The sequence below is a fragment of the Strigops habroptila genome, chromosome 2 (genome assembly GCF_004027225.2).
Source record: "Strigops habroptila isolate Jane chromosome 2, bStrHab1.2.pri, whole genome shotgun sequence".
Classification (NCBI taxonomy): Eukaryota; Metazoa; Chordata; class Aves; order Psittaciformes; family Psittacidae; genus Strigops; species Strigops habroptila.
Genome location: NC_044278.2, coordinates 49524623 through 49544708, shown reverse-complemented (window position 1 = coordinate 49544708; position 20086 = coordinate 49524623). Strand labels below are relative to the sequence as shown.

Here is a 20086-nt window from a genome sequence, read left to right as displayed (position 1 = left end):
CTGACTTTTACTTTTTTTGTAGCAGTTTCAGTTCTAATTAAGCTACTTCTGGGTCACTGGAAAGCTGCTTCTAGATCTAGACTGTTACAAAATGTTTAAAGGAGAATTCTTCATGGATGTGTTTGACTGTTAATAACAAGACTGGCTTCCACCTTCTAAAACACAGTTGGCAGTTCATGTCCTGAAAAGTAGCCCCCCGGTCAATCTTTAGGCACTGGACAGTAACTTGTTTGCAGTAAATCCGTGAGAGGAAGGAGAAAGCATGCTATTTCACCATAAAATTTGGCATGTTATCATATATGGTTGTAAGGAGTGCGGGCTAGGGTTGTATATAGAACTTTGAATTACAGAAGTCTTAAATCATTCTACAGAGTTATTTGCTCTGTAAATTTTGTATTGTTTATTTTTGTAATAGGTTTTATGTTAGTTTGCTTTTAGTCTTTTTAGAGAAGACAAAGGAAATGTGGCATCGTAGACTATCAGGAGCAACAATAGGTGGTTGTTTCTTGTGGGGGTCAACACTAGAAGGTGACTGGGGTACCTTGCCCACCAGGTTTAGGTTTGCTGCTGCCAGAGGTATGTTTGGATTTAAGAACCCAGCCTCCAGGTTCTGGAGAGAGTGTATTTTAGTTGTCTTTTCTTTCCAATACTTGGTCCCAGCCTGTTCTGAATTTCCTTTAACCTGATCCAGTTTTACCTCTTTCTTACCTACAAATCTTTATCCCTTATCATTTTCCTCACCCGAGTGGTTCCAGATTCAATTCAACAGACAAAAATCTTTCTTTACCAGTTTCTCTTAGTCTGCTATTTCTATCCCTAGCTCCAAATCTTGTTTTGCCTTTTTCAGCCACATGCAGTTTGTCTTATATGGCCTCCTTCCCTTTTTCTTGGCACCTCTCTGCTTGGCTTCAAGCCTACAAAATGTTTAGGATGGAGGATCTCCCCACAGGACTTGTAGTTGATTGAGACTTCTAATAGCTGGATGCTTTCAAAGATGTTGAACTCAAGTAATATAATGCATATATGCATGTAGACAACCATGTGTGCATCCTGGATACTGTCAGATTACTCCTTTTACTGAAGCGGGTGTCATTAGAGTGTTTCAAATTAAGTTACCGGTTTTGCTTTTCAACATAAGCATTTATTTCTTCCTTTTATTTCTTCGTTTGTTTCTTGGAACTGGATGAACCATTTCAGTTTAAATTTAAGAAAATTGAAGGTTTGAGGCTAACTCGCATAGTGGAAAGTTTCTGCCGAACTAATTGAAGTGTGGCAAATTCATCAACTGCTGAAAGAAAATCTGATCTTGTGATGGGGAAGCATCAATCAACTTTGAGTAGTGAAGTGGCCGATACCACCTGTGATTAATTACTGAAATGGATCTTAGAGTAAGATGAGGACATAAGCAGATTTTTGTCCAACCATGGCTTAGGCACTACTTTATTAGAAAGGTATAATACGGAAATGAGAGCAACAAAAAGGTATCTGCGCTTGTTTGTATTGAAACTTGTGGTACAATGAAGAGGAAATTAGGAGCTTGCAGGAAGAACAGCGATTTTTACATTTTTGTAGTTGTATTTGAAAGTAACCAGTCTGCTTTTTTAATTCAAAGCCGGAGTACGCTTAGCAGGCTGTGACCTGAAAAAGTACCCTGTGAATATTGGTGTGCAAGAGAGCACATTGTTTTCTCGCTGCCTCTCTGACTCATACAGCTAAGACGTCTCATCCAACATTAGTTTTTGAAGAGTGTCTAGCAAGGTTAATGGATGTTTTGTGGTGTTTAATGATAGTTGTCCAGGTGATGATTGAATTGTAGCAAAGCATCAGAAGAATGTGTCTCCTTTCTGTGATATTCTGAGAGTTATTTCCCGTTCTTATTAGGCTGTGAGTTGAGGCATAAGGAGAATGATGTAGTAGTTAATACATTTTAAAAAGCAGAACTAGATTTAATGTACAGTGACAGAATTTTCCATTCTTGAGCACATATTATTCAAAGCTTGCAGTTTTGGAAGGAAAGCAGGAACACCTTATGACCTTTAGCACATTATAGTCTTTTATTTTTGGGTTTGGGTTTTTTTTTTTTTCTTAAGACAAAAAAAAGTGGCAGTTTCAAATGCATTTTGTTCTTATCTGATTTACGTTCACAGATCCATTTCCTTAGCTGACCAAAACTCTGATGATGGATCCCAGTTTCTTCTAGAGTTTCAAGGGCTATAATTAAATCTTATGAACTTCAAGATTTAATTTTGGTTACTGAATGCTGGATCTCAGTCTCAAAGCTCTTGAGGGAAAAGCCCTGTAAGCTGTATCTCTGTGGAAGCACTTCTCATTGTAATGCAGTTAGTTGTGCACATGGGATGGGGATTCTCTTGGAAGACAAGAAAAGTCTTAAGATTTTGGATAGGCAACCATGTGAAGATTAAGATCAGTGGCATCACAAAAAAGGGAGAGTGTGGAGTCTTGGGTGTTACAAACAAGGCTGCAGTCACCATAAATAGGTGGGGTTTTAATCTGGCGCACAACAGTTTACACAGGCTTCCAGTTTATTAAGAAGATGTTGAAAATCGAGTAAGGTGCTGGAAAGCGACATACTTAAAAAGTGGCAAACTTAAAAAGTGATAAAATATATTTTACTTGAGGAAATTGAACCACAGGCCAAAATTCAACAGATATTTAGTCTTAACAAACATGAAGACTTAACATGTTTGAAATAACAGTAATAGTTTCTAACCTTAAGAGTAAAGTTCCAAGGCATGTTGCTTAATCTTTTCTGTTGCTTAGTAGTGTTTTGGGTTTCTTTTTTTAGAAAGATACTTGCTTAATGTAAAACAAGTTATTTGGCTCAGTATCAAAGTTGGGTTGTGAATTGATAGACCCTTTTAGTATTTTGACCATTCACAGGTATTTAGTTACTGAAGAAACAGAAATGAACGGAGGGACTCCAAACCAAAATGCTTTGAGTTACATGATTGCAGAGTAAATGCTAGCAAATTGTATGATCTGTAATCAATAAAGCCGTTAATTAGTCACAGAGGAACCGAACAGTGAAACTTTTGACTGATATCATTCAGGTTAAGTACAGGAAGAAATGGGGTTTGTTTTGTATTGCATTGTGTTTGCAGGATACTCAAACGAAAATATGTCGCTTTGTTGGTAGTTAAACACAGCTTTGAATCCCTGTTTTTCCATGATCATTAGATTGTTTATATAAGATATGAGATCAGGTGTTACTCTGAAATAGTACAGTATTTTCCTTTATCACTTAAACTCCAGATGACTTTTGAGAATAGAGGGGGTAGTGTTGGAATTTCTTCAGTCAGTCCTTATATTTTATCCCTGATTTCTCCTTTTAAAGGACAATTTCTTCAGTAGTTTTGGAAAAATCGTTGAGATTACTTAGATACAAGTTATCATTAAATGATTCTATTTAATGTCATATCTCTAATGTTTCTATATCTTGTATTATTTCTTGCTCTTGTCAGTGATTCTTAACTTTAGTGTCATGTTAGTGTTTGGAGGTAAAGCTTTCTTTGTAGCTTTTTCTCTGAGGGGTAGAAAATCCTTAAATCTGCCCATTCTCTTTTCAAAGGGCCCATCTAGCAGTGAAAATAAACCCCATAAAATGTTTAGGGTTGAAAACAAAATTGTATTTATCATCTCCTTAATTTGGGTTCCTTAGTTTTGTCATTACTTGCACAATAATAGTTCTCATAGTTTGGTGCACTGTCCTTAATGATGTGTAAATACATCTGAATTATAACCTGTTTTGAGTGAAAACAAAAGATGATGTGCTGTACACTAGGTGGGAACATGTTAAAAGTTCTTTGGTACTAAGGTATAACAAGCCTCAGTGACTTTTTCTTCTGAGACACTTCCCACGTAAATGGAGGCCTGTAGTTTTGTGTAATTCTGTTGGTGCACATCCACTTGTTCATATATGTCAAGCATTTTATTTCTGCTTTGGAATTCGGATTATTTCCAGATCCTAAACAATTAATTACGTAATAAGTATGATAAATTCCCTTTGAAAAACAGATGCTAAAAAGATGCTGACTTGTTTGATTGGTTTCTGGGGGCTTTTTTTGCTGGATGTTGAGCCAAACAAATTCTCTGTTTGTCTGAAAAATCTCCGTCAGCCACAGGATTTTTCCTGTGCCATTGTTATAGATTTATCTGCTTGTGTTCCTTGGAAAAAAATTGAAATAGTCATTGCATATTGAAAATAATACAACAGTGTGGGTAAGAATCAGCTTGTACAGGTTGAATTGCCATCAGCATTTTTTTCACCTGTAGAGCGCTTTATCTCATTCCTTGAAGCATGTTGGCAGACAGTTCAAGTAAGACACTGCAAGTGGTGACATGGCAGTAGAAATAAATATTTGAATCAGACAATATCAATGGAGTAACATACTGAGTATTGCTTAAAGGTAAGCTGAGCAAACAATGCGTAGGGGATTGTACAGAACTGATAGACTTTTTTTTTATTTTTTTTAAACTAGTTCTAGTTCTTCTGGTTCATGAGCGCGTAGTGACAAATACTGTCTGTCTTTTCTTCCAGCAGTGTATATTCTGAGTGGAAAATACCTCTAGAGCCCACTACTTCTTAATGTTGATGGACAGAGTAACCACTTTTATAAGACTTGATGGCTACTTAAGCAAAATGGCCAAAAATGTGTGGAAGCAGTCTGGGACATGATAACACTCATTAGTCTGCAAGTGTTGATCCACCTTTGAGACTTGCATTGAAGATGGTGATGGTGTGTCAGACTTGATTACGGATTTGAACCCTTGTGTAATGACTTGCAGCATTTTGCAACTAGTGACTATATCTGCTAGTGGTGGCTCCCTATTATCCCAAGAAATGCCAAGTACAAAAGTTAACCATACAGCATAAAGCATGAAGTTCTGAAAGATGGTGGTCTAGCTAGAAAATGTGTGGACACACCACATGTTCTCTGGTGATATGAAATTTACTTCTGTTTAGTAGAGCGAGATGTAGCCCTTCCACTTTTATGGATAGCCCACGTGGATCGTAAAAAAAAACTCAGAAGGATTAAAGCATGAGGTTGTCCACTTTGGCTTGGTTTAAGCAATATACCCTGTCGTCTGTAGGCTTCACATTGAAAATTAAACAAGAAGTGCTTGAAGAAAACGTGCTTGAAGTGCTTTGTTCCCTTAACAAGTATTGAAGGTGGAAGCGTAAATTTCTTCGAGTCTGAGCTGTACCACTGCTACTGGTGACAAGAAACTTCAGTTCTGCTCTCCTTTCAGATTCCTCTTTGAGAGGAATCTGCTTGTCTGCCAGACCAACAACATGCTGCAAGCTGCCTGAAGAATACTTTAGCGAACTTTGTGAAATGCTACAAATATGTAATTGTTGAAGGTGAAAACTTGTGCTTTCCTGTTGGAGATGATCAGCACACAGCTGTGGCATTTGTGTGCCACACTTTAAGACAATCCCATGATTTGTTTGGGAGTGGAGACCTGAGAGGTGTGCAGTAGCACTGGAGGTAATTACACAAGATCACAATAGCAGCAATTTGTGGTTATCTGTTTGGCTGTATCAGTTTTGTGCTTGTAATTCTCACAAGGAAAACTTCCTAAGGGAGCCTGTGTCATACTAATGTACTGTGGCTCTGTAATAACCTGGCTGGACTCAGCTTTCTGACTCCTTGAGTGTGGGAGATGTATCAAGGCATAGTTTCTGGTTGCTTTGTAGTTTCAGAAAGAAAGGTCTGTGGGAAATAAATGTGGCTAATGCATTTGCAAACATGATAAGCTCTTAACATGAAGGTCATGAACTGTAATGATGTATTGGGCATCCCCATTGATGAGGAAAACATCTTGGTCTTGCCAAAGATTTCCATCAACGGCGAGACATATTTTTCCTGATTTGCTGCAGTTTCTGTTTAATGGCAGGAACGTTTCTCTGTATTCTCAGAGGGCAGCCTTCTAATTTGTGTCACATTTTAGATTTCATACGCTTAGGGAGAACTGGTATTCTCAGTGCTAAGAGAATATATCCTGCTGGTTCACCGAGGACAAAAATAGTTACAGGGTAACTCTGCAAAACCTACGAGACCAGTAATTTCAATTGAAGTTGTGTTGCCTAGGAAGATTCCTGCTCATTTTATTCAAGTGTGTATTTAGGAAGTCACTGCAAGTAAGAAGAAAACTTACGTGAGCTGTTTCTATTTAGTCGTACGTTCATGTGACTGGACTAATTTTGTTTGATCCTAACTTGGCCTTGATATTCTGAGCTTTTGTAAAAACTGAGTATTTGTTAGCTTTATTTAGGGATTGGAATTGCAATTTCCTCATGAAGCTTTAAGATTCTCAGCTGAAAATCTTTTATTTCATAAATGATAACTGTTGGCACTGGTGAATCTATGGGTGATGAGCCTGTCAGCATGCACGGACAGGATAATGAGTCATCTACTGTCCAGCCCAACCCAGAGAGCCTGATAAGCTAGCTGTGCTTTCCAGTCAGTAACATTTCCGGTTTTATAAATCTAATAAATGGCAACACAGATTTGTATCAATTTATTGCATTTTTCAAAAGCTTCTGTTTGACATTTAAGTATGTTCGAAATAGTCTTATTCCTCCACATGCAATGTTGCCATGAATCTTACAGGCTAAATGGTGCTGTACACTTTAAGGATTTTTATAGAATAAATATGTTGACTTTAGTTATTTTCCTGTGTTATTTGATGTATTTGTCCCTGCTCCAGAGTCAGAGCTCTGCTTTTTGTAGCTCCTACATTTGAGATAGCCACCCTATGAATATCGGTTTTATGGATGCAGTCTTCCAGTGCTGTTCTCAAAAACCTGTTTACTCTTGCAAATAACATCTGCTACTCCTGACTATCACATTGCTTAGAGACATTGTGACCTTGCACCTCTTTCTAAAAATGCCTTACCTGTAATTGTTGATGGTATTGTTACTTTGAAACCAAAAAGGAAATTATTTTTTGTTAGTCTCGACTTGCTAAGGTCATACATTTTGTAGTAGCTGCTGTATAACCAGTTTAATGTGCTCTTTGTGTTATGGATTGATTTTCTCTTCCTCCCCCCCCCCCCACCCCCGCCACCTTCCTCCTCAGCATCATGAGACAAGGATATTGTCTGAGCAGTCACGTCTGCTGTTTCTAGGAACAGGAGGACAGCCATAGTGAGTAGGGACAAAGTCTACCTGATCTCATTTCCTGTTTTTGGAAGTAGCTGGGAGTTAATAATTGAAGTATTACTAAATGGTAAGAAGCAGTATAGTGTTGGTTTGGTTTTGTGGGTGTTTTTTTCAATTATTATTTCTCCTCTTTACCTTCTTTTTGATACAGTCCTTGAATAGTCAGCAAATTAGGGCTGTCTGAATCATTTGTGTTTAAAAGTCAATTGGCAAATTTGTGGCAGGACTGATTTTAAACTTTTGCCTTGCTCAGTATCTACTAACAATGTTTCATACATGCTTTTAAGAAAAAGGAGCTATGTTACACAGCTGTCAAACTGGCTTTATCATATTTATGAAAAATAACTGGCCATCTCCATTAGGTGGATTTGTGATAGTATGTGTTACAGATTCATGTGTTATAGACTAATATATAATACTATATAATAGTTCTTCTTGTCACATCTTTTCTAAGCTCAGATCTGTTCTGATTAAATTCTCCTCATATCAACAATGGTCAGTATCTCCGACCAGCCTGTTCTTCTCCCTTACACTTACAAATTCTGCAGATTGATGCTTGGGTGGGATGACAAGAACTACATGAAACTTTCACTTTATGGTAACATAGGGGACTGATTGACAGTACCATCATGTGTGAGGGAGAAGGGAAAGCCATTCCCTTTCTAATAATTCCACGTGCTTTATTTACTCATCTGCTGTTGGCCACTGAACTGCTGTTTTCAGAGCATGGCCTAACATGATGCATGTGAAGATCTCTGGCAGGCTCCCCAGTGCTTGCCCATGGGTCTGTGTTTATTGCTTGTGAGTGTATGGGGGAGTGTGTGTTGCCTTACTTACAGTGACTGTAATCAATGCAGACTTTATTGTATGGCTCTGTGGAGCCAGTGCAGTTTTGACTAATCCAGGTAGTCTTGCATCATGAGTAAACTTTGTTCATCCTCATGCAGATCGCTTATTTAAAAACAAAACAAAAACAAACCACCAAAAAAGCCCAACACAAACAAAAACCCCAACCAACCTGCTCCAAACAAACAAAACCAAACTGAACAGCACAGGCCATAGTGTAGATGCCAGTGAGATGGTTTTGGTATCCTCTCTATATTGTGAAACTGGCCTTTTTATTTCCATCCCATCTTTTCTCCTAATGGGGTTTTTCAGAGAGGAATTTTTTTTTAATTCCATGACAGTTTTGGTAAGAAATGCTGTTAAAAAATGTATGAAACACTTTTTTTTCTTTTTGCTGGGTGGGAATATGGGAAGGGGAGAGAGTAAACGTAAATGGTGTATTGCCTGGGTAATTCTTTGTGTTGAGTCCTTCTAAGTATTTTAACTCAATGATGAGACAGAAACCTGCAGAAATCACACTGCTGCTAATGCCATCTCTTCTGTAGGGTATAATTTGGTAGAAACTGTTACACCTGTGCTTGCCTGAATTTCTCAGGGCTGTTGTGGGGCCACTATAGAGATTACTTTCATATATTGCTTTCATTTTGTGAGGTAGCAGTGTTGTTTTAAGTGAGAGGTTATACTCTGAGGTATGAGTTGCTTTAAAACATAGTCTGGTATTAATTTGTTGAAGGTTGTTGTGATAGTGGTTTTTTCCTCCCTTTTTCTGGTGCTTTGTTTTGTGACTGTTCTACTAGTTCTTTGTTTTGTAAGAAAGTGCTCTGATATGTAGGAATTTTTGGTATTCTCTCTGAAACTTCTTGAAAATTTTACAGAATGCTTTGCTTGACTGTTAATGGCAATGCAACATCTTGCTGTGTGCAAGTGTATTATACACAGATCTTTACTTGGGATCTGCAGAGTTCATGACTGCAGCTCCAATTTATTGATTTTGGCTTCTCAGATCAAATACTAAGGCTCCTTTCTCAATCTCCAGGAGTTTCTAGTTTGCTTTTTGGCATTGGTTAGAATAGCAGCATTGTGATTTTTAAGTGAGCAGGAAAGGCTGTATACAAAATAAAGTTGTATGGTCCTGTTGCTCTTTAGAGAATCATTTGAAATAAAACCTGAGTTGCAGTGCAGGTGATGTGCTTGATCTCATAGACACGTGGCGAAAAGCAGTTTTAACAAGCAGCTGTATTTTTCATTCCATAAGTGCTCCTTTGCTTTGTTTATAAGACAAGAACCTGATCCCGATTTCTGGTCAGGGATGATTACCAGCAAAACCTGATCATGCTTTATTTTGTGGCATTTTTTGGTTGGGTTGGTTTTTGGTACGTTTTTGTTTGGTGTTTTTTTTTTTTTTTTTGTGTGTGTGTGTGTGTGTTTGGTGGGTTTTTTTGGGGAGGGTTTGTTTTGGGTTGGGTGTGTTTTTTTATTTTTTTTTTTGGTGTATTCTTGCATAACAATAGTCCATAGCCTTGTTATTTTATATACATTAATAAGCATTCTTTAACTTATTGCTTAATTGAATAACTGGCCCTTTCTTCGTGATAGGAGGAAGCTATTTCTCAGTAAGACAGTCCTATTTGTTGGACTTCTGTCCCGCCAGTTCTGTTCTGAATTTGTTGGACTGTCCTGACTCATTGATCTTAAAAGCTTTTTTCCCCAGATCTTCTGACTCTGAGGCTTGACATTTGAGGATGGCTGGGCCCAAACCCACTTGCATACATTAATAATGCTTTCTGTGGTTTTTTGGTATGTTCTTTTTCTCTCTGTGGTGTAGCATTACCTGGCTGTATTTGTTTTTTTCCATTTCTCTAAGTGCTTAGAAAACATAATTCACTTATCCAGCGTTGTCCACCTACAGACATCATTTGTTTTTCTCAGGCTCTAGGAAGCTGTGCAGCTTTTGTTCTGCGTTAAAGCCGTAGTTATAATATTGCTTCCCTGATTTCAAGAAGAGTTCTGAGCTGTGCGTGAACTTCCTTAAAATGACAGGTCATTGAATAATTGTGGGGTTTATTTAAGGTAACTTGTGTGAAAAATGAGATTATTGGAAAATAGGGGCATGTAAGGTTATGTTGTGAGCTAGGTCAAGGGCCTTTATCCAGCTTCAGGATTTGTTGAGAGAAAACACGTCTCTCTGGGAATCTCATTTTGGCCAAAGAAACTTCAGTGTAAGATTCTGGCTTCCTTTGTAATCTCCTTTTTCTGTTATTTTGTCACACCCTTGTTCAGTTACATCTGTATGAACTCAACTATGGTTTACTTAGGAGAAAATATCATTGCTCCCAACATACTGTGTGGGCTGGCTGATTGGAAAATACAGCAGGCTGACTTCTTAGCTGACCCGTGGGTTGGGTTTACTGTAAATGGGCTAATTAACCAGAAGATGCCATACTGCTCATGTTTGTCTGCAAGGAAGCACACTTAGGTTTCACCTCAGTTGCTTAGTTTTCTATTTCTGCCCATTGATTTGTTGTAGTTATACATAAGGAGATAATATTGGTATAAAAAAACTTGAAATAAAATGTGGAGAAATAGGCCAGACAAACTATTTTGTGAGCTGCTCAGTTTGCGCTCAGCATTTTTAGATCTTTCTCTAGTATAGAACTAACTCAGATTTTTGTATTTTGTTAAATAACTGAGAAGAGATTTGTGATCTGTGCTTACAGTTGTTCTGGAGAACCTTAATAAAGACTAATTGATGAAGGATTTGTGCTTTCTAACCTTTTCACTCAGAGAAGCTTAGCAAGCTCAGTATTCCAGTGCTTTCAAAGAAAGAATACAGTGGTAGTCTGTTATTACTACGATTGAAGTAAATTAGGCAATTTTAAGGGTGTCATTGTAAAACCAGTATCTTTTGTTGGGTTTTTTCTTTTTTTTTTCCTATTTGTTTGGATGAAAAAGAAACTTTTCAAGAAATGTGTAGGTGCTGGACCCTATCTCTTCTCTAACTGAGATAAGCAGTAAAATTCTCATACTAGAAAAATTCGCGTATCCATCTGTTCAATAGAAGACTGTCCTCCAGCCTTATCATTCTACCATTTTGTACCATCTGTAGACAATTAAAAAAAAACAAGGTAAGGAAATACTGTTTGCTTTTTACTGTATATAAATAAATGGAAGTGAGCATAATAGCAGCCAAAGGAAACATTCTTTCGTGATTGCAGCAAGGTTTGTCCAAAATAATAGACCCTGTATTTTGTAAATGTTTGGTTTGCCTCTGATGTTTAACATTTTAGGCTCTTTAATGTATTTGGGTGCATACCAGGCTAAGTGTAAAATTTCAAAATCCATTGGAGGAAGTCTTTTAAGACAGGACCACCTGCTGTGTTTGCTCTGCTGTTTCGATTGCTCTATTACACAGTTTCTTCTGTTGCAAGTTGAGGAAGATGGAGGAGGCCACTCGGTTAAAGTATTACTTGGCATTAAGTGTTTATGCTGGTCACCACTTTCCTGGTTTGGGAACAAAATATTTTATACAAATAACTTGTAAGTCTTCTGGATCCACAGAACGATGGATCCATCTTTATGTGGCTCCAACCCAGCTTGGTTGGATCCGTAGAAAGCTATAACAAGGCTGAACTGCTTCTGCTTCCAATGAAGTAATGAGGAGACTGAGCTTGTAGTTTCCTGTGCATGGCAGCAATTGTTCTCAGGTTTTAACACTGAAGTAGCTGTTGAGGCTGGGTATGAAGCTCTGTCACTTGAGTCATATCACTACTGCTGGTTGATGAACAGATTATTAAGAACAATACATTCTTCAGGCTTCAAAAGTGTCTTCATATAAGTGTTCTTACAGAAATAACAGGCACTTTGGTATGCGACTTTAAATAAACCATGCAGAACTGTACGGTAAACAGATAATTTTGGTCAAAAACTGTCTGAGTCAGCACAGAAGATGGTCTGAAACATTTCTTCGTCTTGTGCAAAAAATAAGGGCTTTCTTTGTACCAAGAGGACAATAGTGGTCAGCATACCTCTAGTTTTACAAACAGCCTTCTGCACCTGCAGAAGAAAATCCAGATTTGTGAATGTAATCCAAATGACAGCATTGTCTCTGTACCTTCTGATGTGTCTATGACTGTCAACTAAACTAAAAGCACAGTCAAATGAGAACCTCCAGTTTGTAAGCAAAATTAGGTCTTGTCCTTAGTCCAGTCTTTACAGTCGTTACCTTTTCCGTACAAGATGGCCCGTCAAACATTTGGAAGCACAGAATCATAGAATTGTTCAGATTGGAAAAGACCTTTAAGATCACAGACTCCAACCAGTAGCTAATGCTGCCAAGTCCACCTCTAATCTATGTCCCTAAGCACCATATCTACACATCTTTTTAAACACCTCCAGGGGTGGTGACTCAACCGCTTCCCTGGGCAGCCTGTTTTAGTGCTTGACAACCCTTCCGGTGAAGAAATTTTTCCTAACATCCAATCTAAACCTCCTCTGGTGCAACTTGAGGCCATTTCCTCTTGTCCTTGTTACTTGGGAGAAGGGACCAACTTGCCAATCTTAGGGCCATTAAAAAATCTCAGCTGTAGCAGCATTTCAGTTAAAAGCTGCCTTGAGGAACTGTTCTTCTGGGTTAGGTGGTGCTGGTGTGGGAGACCTTGAAATCATGCTACAGAAAGTGCTGCACACCCTCTTCTTGGCCACGGTTAATGCTGGGCAAATACTGTCAAGTGATTAAATTTGTGCCTTACAAGATGTAATGAGGAACTCATGCTTTAATGCAACTTAAAGTATTAAGATAAATCACAGGCAATTTAATGCCATTTTAGAGTCAGCTCAAATGTGTTCTGCCACCTGGGTTTGTCACGTAGTAATGTCCTGGTAACAAGGGCAGATTTTACTCTCTGGTTGTGCTGTGCTGAGCACTTAGAAATGTAAACAGGTACAGTAATGGAAAAGCAGTGGGTAGGGGAGTGTAAAACCTCTATGTGAGAAGCCCTGTGAATGTTGCCCGTTAAGAATATTTTTAGATTTAAAGATCTTATTTTGTCCAACTCTGAGTTGGGTTCATATAGGAATGATGTTATGAGTAAATCCATCTTGTATCAAGAAAATTAAAGGATCTAAATAAAGGACATCTTCAATGTCTACAAAGAAAGTATCTGTAACTAATTTTTTTACACTGAAAATAGTGCTGCCTAGTAGGCTGGATTTCGTTTGCAACATTATTCTGTAAATACTCTAATTAATGGCTAATGATGTGGGTCAGTGGCTAGGATGGGTGACTTAGAAGCCATTAACCTTTGCATTCTTGGTTGTCTTTTGATAACCTTCATCGCTACTAATCTTTAAAAATCTATCTGAAAATGAGTAACAAAAATTTTGAGGTGATGATGTGCAGGTTTCCATGGCAGGAGTGGAGACGGTAGTCTTTCACAGAGATAATATTTGGTTTGCTTTGTGGATTATTTTTTTTTTCTGCTTTCTATTCTGTCTGTGTGTTTTTACTCTTCAACTTTTAGTTGTGGTCAGTCCATACCCTTTCTACCCCAGCCCCCAACTCCAACACTGGAACAGCTCAAGGTCAAGAATTTGGCTGTTAAAGGAAACTGTTTTCTTTTGCATTAAGATTAATGGAGCTTTAAACAAACCAGGAGAGAAGAATTGTTCTGCTGAAATTCTTAAAAACATCCACCCTTTTCAGCAGATGGGTTTTTGTTCTCAGCAATACTGGAAATTATTGTTAACAGATTGTACAAGCAGTAAGATACGCAGCACAAGTGTGTAATTTCTGTTTTAATGAGAGGTTGGATATATATGAAAGTGGCAAACACGATTAAGAACTTGAGTAAACCCTAGTCCCCGGTATTGCTTGGTAAGGGATCATTCAGTTAGGAATAACCTAAAATTATAGTCTTATGCCTTTGTCCGTGTGTATGCTTTATGGTAGATTACTGGAACAATGAGATACACTAATTGTGGTTCACTTTTACAGGTGGTTTGGTGGAAATGTGGAGAGAGAATACAAGGAGCGGCCTCTGAGCTCTCCTTGTCTATTCAAAAGACATAATGATTCCCACCTTTTGCTCTAAACATGTTCAGGAATCCTTTTGGGAGCAATATGGCAGCTGCTTAAGTAATTCTAGGACAGAGAAATCTCAAAGTAAAAATCAAACAGAGGTGTTCTGTCAGTAGCATATTTTTCATATGTGTTAACTTCTGGTGTTCTTTTCCTCCCTACTGCCTTCCAGACACACTTTGCTAGGCTTTCTGCCTGGCTAGTGCAAGCATGGACAAGCATGACCCGCAACATGGCTCATGCTTTCTCTGTTTACTGCCATGTATTGGAGGGTACAGTACTGGAAGTAAAATAGCTATTGCCACTCAGTTCTGGCTCATTCCAGTATAACTTTGGCTGGCTATAACCGGGCGATAACTTGCTAGTCTTCCTGATGAGTAGGAGTTTACTGCATGTGTGCTGACCGCACAAGCCTACACTGTCGTTTTTCACCGAGAGGTTGTGCAGTCCAGAGATGAAATGTTAATGTTTCCTTTCAGCCACACGCTTCTAAATTCTTGAGGCCTTTTTTAGCCAGTTCACTTGCATTTATTACTGGCTGAAGTATTAACATCATCTGCTGTGCAGTACTTTAGAAGTATATTTACCTGTTTTTATTTTCTCCATGTAAGACAGGTGATGACCCTAGGGGGTATAAGGCAAAGACCATCAACTGGGGGGTTTCTCCTGCAGCTGGAGTTTTCTAAAGAAAATAAATCAAATCTGAATTTGTACAGGAATGTTTGCCTTGCATTCCACACACTGAGTCAATTTATCTCAGGGGCTCTCTTTTTCCTCCTTCCCACCCTCTTTAAAGGCTTGGTAACTGGAAAAAAAAAAAAAAGAGGAGTGTATGGTAGATTGTAGAAAGAGATTTTGTAGCCACTGGTGCCAGGAATCATCAAGGAATGCTTAAGTAGTGCCTCTTGTGACAGCATCCAGTCTATTGGAAAAGCAGCGTGTGCCATCTGGCTTCGATTTTGACTTAATTAAATGCATGCAGCCGTTTTTAGCAACTCGGCTAAGATTCAGCTGTCTTGCCATTTTGTAAAGAGCTAGAGTTAGGATTTTGTTGGTGAAGCTACAATAGTCACCTGATTTATGTTGTTCGGTTTCCTTTCAGTGTGATCTGTGCAGTTTGCTGATATTTGAGTGACAATTCTGTTGAAATAAACTCTTTTAAGACTTGCTGTCTCTTGCAAGCCTAATTCAGTAGGGTTTTTCCACATTATATTCTGGGATTTTTCTTAGAACTGCAGTTATTGTGGAATTTTTTAATAGCGAAAGGAGATTCTTAAGTTCAGCCAAGTCATTTGTCTGGGAAAAAGGCAAGCTGCTTTGTTGAAGAAGTTAGGTTACTCCACCCAGAGACTCCATATCAATGGGATTTCAGCTGTGAGTGGGGAGGCAGGAAGGGGAAGCATGGTGGAAGGAGGAGAATGCGTTCTTTGCTATTAGCCGGAGTCGTCCTCAATGCAGAGAATAGCAAGGAACTAGTTTTGGTGACCAAGCAAACTATCTTTACTCATGACAGCCTCTCCTTCTACTTCACTTTTACTTCACTTATCTGTTGTTTCATCTTGCATCTTTACTCTAATAGCAGCTTACCTGTGTGGATGAAGGATGTTGAAAAGAATCTCTGCAAACTCCTACCCATGCAATCGTAATTAAAAAATACTCTAGTATTGTTCTGAGTTCTTGGTATCTTGATTTTTGAGGCTTTATCACCTTGATCTTTCAAATTTTCCAAAACATTCAAGGGAAGACAAATTCACAGAAATAGTATTATTTTTATTTGACATCTAGGTGAGATGAACAAAGACTCATTCAAATTGCACTTTTTACTCTTAAGTAGAGTTTTATCAAGTTCACTAGTGATAATGGTGAAGTATTAATGTGAAATAAGAACTCTCAAATGGTCAGTTTTTCTCTTTCATCCATCTATTGAGTATTACCTGATTTGTTCCCATTTTTATCATTGGAAGGGTATATTCTTGGAATGCCCTTGCTGAAAGGGAGTAGTTTTATAGTTGCATGTGCAGGATTATCTGGCCCTTTTCTAGTTCTATATTGCATACATGGTTTTGCTTTTTAATCTTTCTATATCTTTTATTTTTAACTAGTTGTCCTTGGCCCATTGCCACCCATTGTATGAATGGAATTCTACAGCTCTCATTATGAACATCAATTTACTTAGCCCTCTTTAGCTGATTCAGTAAGTACAATATCCAGATCCCTCCTGCTGTGTCTGAACAGCTGTGCTGCTGGCTTGGGTTGGATTTAACATTTCGTTTACATCCTTTTTACCCTTCTCCCCCCTCCCAAACCAAGGAAACCCCCTAACCTATAATAGACACTCTGGCCTGCTCATTCAAGAAAGAAACTTTAGGCGCTGTGTAGCATGCCCTCATGACTCCATTTCCCTTTACCCATTCACATTTGAAATCAGGATTTATGGGGGGAAAAAAAAAAAAAAAAGCTGTTTTGATGGTTTTGGTGATTGGTCCACTATCTGTAGCAGAAAAAATAGCATGAAGAGATAGCTGTCAAGCTTTCTCATGCAACTCTGCTAAATGTCTTAAGCCTGGCCTTGAGAGCCCTGTTCCCAAGGGTTAGGGACTGCTGGAGTTATGCTTTCACACATGTTGAATCCTTGACTTCTGCATTCAAACTGCTTAAAAAGGTTGCAAATAATGTTTCCTGCAAAGGAGGCACTTATTAGCAATAATCAAGAACATCTTCCTTCTAATGTTAATCTGATTACTGTAGGACTAATTGGCTCAAAGCAGTTCAGAATTGAGAAGCTTTAATTTCTTATTGTCCACCTGTATGTGTAACCATCCGGATAAGGAGAGAATAGGTATTTTGAACAGCTCAAGTTGTTTGGAGTGATTGTCTCAATCACTTTGCTAGTATGCACTACGTGTGCATTATTGGATTTATTTTCTGCAAAGCTAAATATTTGGATTGAGTGCACCCCCCAAAAGTTCCCTTTTGTTGATTATGAATTGAGTATTGCAGCATGAGATTTTTTTTGCTGGAGTGAATGCGTTTAGGTTTGTTTTGCTTGTGTTTATCCCAAGTCATTTTACTGGGAATGCTGCGTAGGCTCTCTGGGCTTGAGGGTAGCACTACATGTAGTACTACATGTCTACCACTACTACATGTAGTGGTAGACATGCCCTTCTATAATTTTAAGAAAGCATTTGTCTACTTTTCTCTGATTTTGGACACACAACAGTAAAATACATGAGCAACATTCACAGTTTTACTTACCATGAAACAGGTAAGTAAGGCCATGGAAGCTGGGATGTTGGAAATAAATTTCCTTTTGGGAAAGCTGTCTGATTGTTCTGCCTGTTTTCTCTCTGCCTACATATTTATTTGCTTGAAGGAGACTGTAGCAGAGAAACTTGAGCCAGGATTATGTTGGGATAATGATTCAAGCTAGCAACTCAGCTGGATTGAAGTTGGCCACAAGTTCATTTGGCACCTCCTGTGATTTGGGGTTGTGGAACATCGTTTCAAGAGGCCCAGGAGACTGCAAACTAGAGAAATGCCTGAAATTGTAGCCAGGTTATGCTGAGTCCCTGATCTGAGAGCAGGAGTGTGATTTCTTACCCTAATTGTGTACGTTCATCCATGCTTGGGAGCCCTTTCCCAGCTGATGGTGTAGCAGAGGAAGCTTTGGGAGTCGACTGTACAGAAGGTCTAAGAGTTGAATGTGCTGATTAGTCTCAGCTGTAGACTTACTCCAAGTCAAGAAGGGTGTAAAACAAAACCCATCATTGCTTTGAGTAAGACTACCTCTCTACATTTGTTATTGTATGTTACTCTTGCATGAAAGGTTAGTGAGCCTCTCTTCTCAACCTGTTACTGCGTTGACTTCTTGACCCACAGTTTTAATTTCAGTTCATGCTTATTCTAAGGTTTATCAAACGTGTTTGTTTGCTTTGTACTTACCTTGTAGTAGATGCTTCCTGTAACGGACTGAATCAATGGCTAGTGTTCCAGTGAATCACAGTGCATTTTCTTGTGTACTTCCCTTGTAAGTTCTCTGGGTGAGGAACAGTGTGCTTGAACTATATTATTGCAGTGTAGACATGTCTTGGTGCTTGAGTGTGGCTCTAGAAGACCATGACGGTGCAAGCTTTTTGTTGTTTGTACAGTTAAACTTGGGGGCAGCTGACTTTTACTGTTTTAGTTTGCTACATTTACAGTATATACAAGTGCGTGCATGTACATGCATACAGTATGAAATGAGGGAGAAGGGCCCCTAAGGTGAAGATTATCTGTATGTGAATATCTTCAGCACCCCTTCATATTTCTAATTGTGAAACAAGCAGGTACGTAGAGAATGGAGTTCTAGCCAAATAAGTAAAGAATGTAAAAACATGAGGTGTCAAAGTCCAAGAGCCTGACCCCTTCAAAAACTAAGGAAGAAAGAGCTGTGTAGCTGACTTTTCTAGGATTATTGATCTACTTTCATCCGATGTAATGCTTGTCACACAAGGATTCAAAAGGCTTTACACTCACTACAGTTTAAATTTTATTCAGAGAACCAGCATTATGGCTTGTATTTAAACATCTGTACATTACACTAAGGGGGGGAAAAAATTAACATTGTTTATGTGTCATGATTTATTGTGTTATTATAACAGAAATTGTTAGTTGTGATTTTTAAAAGAAGGCACAGGATTGGAAGGCACAGGACAGTTACTGAAAAATAAAAAACTGACTTGGAGTTTGAAAACAGAAAAGCAAAAAGACTTTTCCTCTCTCTTCATGACCTTTTCATTTGACTACTGGAAGAGAGAGAGGGTCAATGCTGTAAGGAACAGCAAAGGAAGGATTTTTGACCAAGTTCTCCAAGACCTTTTATTTTCAAAGAATGTTTGCTTTAATGTATATTTTCAAGTAGAATATTTTGACCACCTTCAGTTTTATGCTTTCACAATCGTTGAGATTTTTAATGAAAGGAAGAACGTAGATTTCAAATCATTAAGGGTTTGTGCATTAGTTATGGTATATTGCCTTTTCTCTGCCAATAGAAGAGCATATCCAGCAGTAAGTGTCATAATAAATCTTGAGCAGAAAGTTCAGGGTTTTTTTGTTGTTGTTACTTGTTATGTGGATGTGTGACAAAGGGAATTTTTAATAAGGAGAATATCTCTGGGAGAAGAGGTTAAAGTAAGCTAGTCTCATTTATTCTTAAATGTTTGGAGGTTTAGACTTAGGAGAAGAATGAGTCTTCTGTCCATTGTAGATAGGCCTTGGATTTTCTGCATTTTGTTGGCCCAGAAAGTCAACTGTATACTGGGCTTCATCAAAAGAAGCATGACCAGCAGGTCGAAGGAGGTGATTCTGCCTCTCTACTCTCGTGAGACCCAACTTGGAGTGCTGTGTACAGTTCTGGTGTCCTCAACATAAGACAACATGGAGCTGTTGGAGCAAGTCCAGAGGAGGGCCACGAGGTTGATGAGGGGGCTGGAGCACCTCCTGTATGAAGACAGGCTGAGGAAGCTGGGGCTGTTCAGCCTGGAGAAGAGAAGGATGCGTGGAGACCTCATAGCAGCCTTCCAGTACCTGAAGGGGGCCTACAAGGGTGCTGAGGAGGGACTCTTCCTTAGGGACTGTAGTGGTAGGACAAGGGGTAAGGGCTTCAAACTTAAACAGGGGAAGTTTAGGTTAGATATAAGGAAGAAGTTCTTTACAGTGAGGGTGGTGAGGCACTGGAATGGGTTGCCCAAGGAAGTTGTGGATGCTCCATCCCTGGTGGTGTTCAAGGCCAGGTTGGACAGAGCCTTGGGCGACATGGTTTAGTGCGAGGTGTCCCTGCCCATGGCAGGGGGGTTGGAACTAGAAGGTCTTAAGGTCCTTTCCAACCCTAACTATTCTATGATTAAAACCTACTCTGTGACATGTCTTGTTACATGGGCAAAACAGAAAGTGAAGTGAACCATGTATCTTCATAATATAAGTACATTCCTCCTGGGCC

General features: G+C 38.7%; 1 protein-coding gene across 2 annotated transcripts in view; it reads left to right on the top strand.

Annotated features, from left to right (window-relative positions):
- Positions 1–20086, top strand: part of SHROOM2 (shroom family member 2) — a 133105-nt gene that overhangs the window by 13343 nt on the left and 99676 nt on the right. The window contains exon 1 of one of the 2 annotated variants that reach the window (XM_030475621.1): positions 5220–5510. The exons of the other annotated variant lie outside the window; for it this stretch is intronic. The gene's annotated coding sequence lies outside the window, so the exon portion shown is untranslated. Of the gene's footprint in view, positions 1–5219; positions 5511–20086 lie in introns of those variants that run through there. 2 annotated transcript variants of the gene reach the window in all.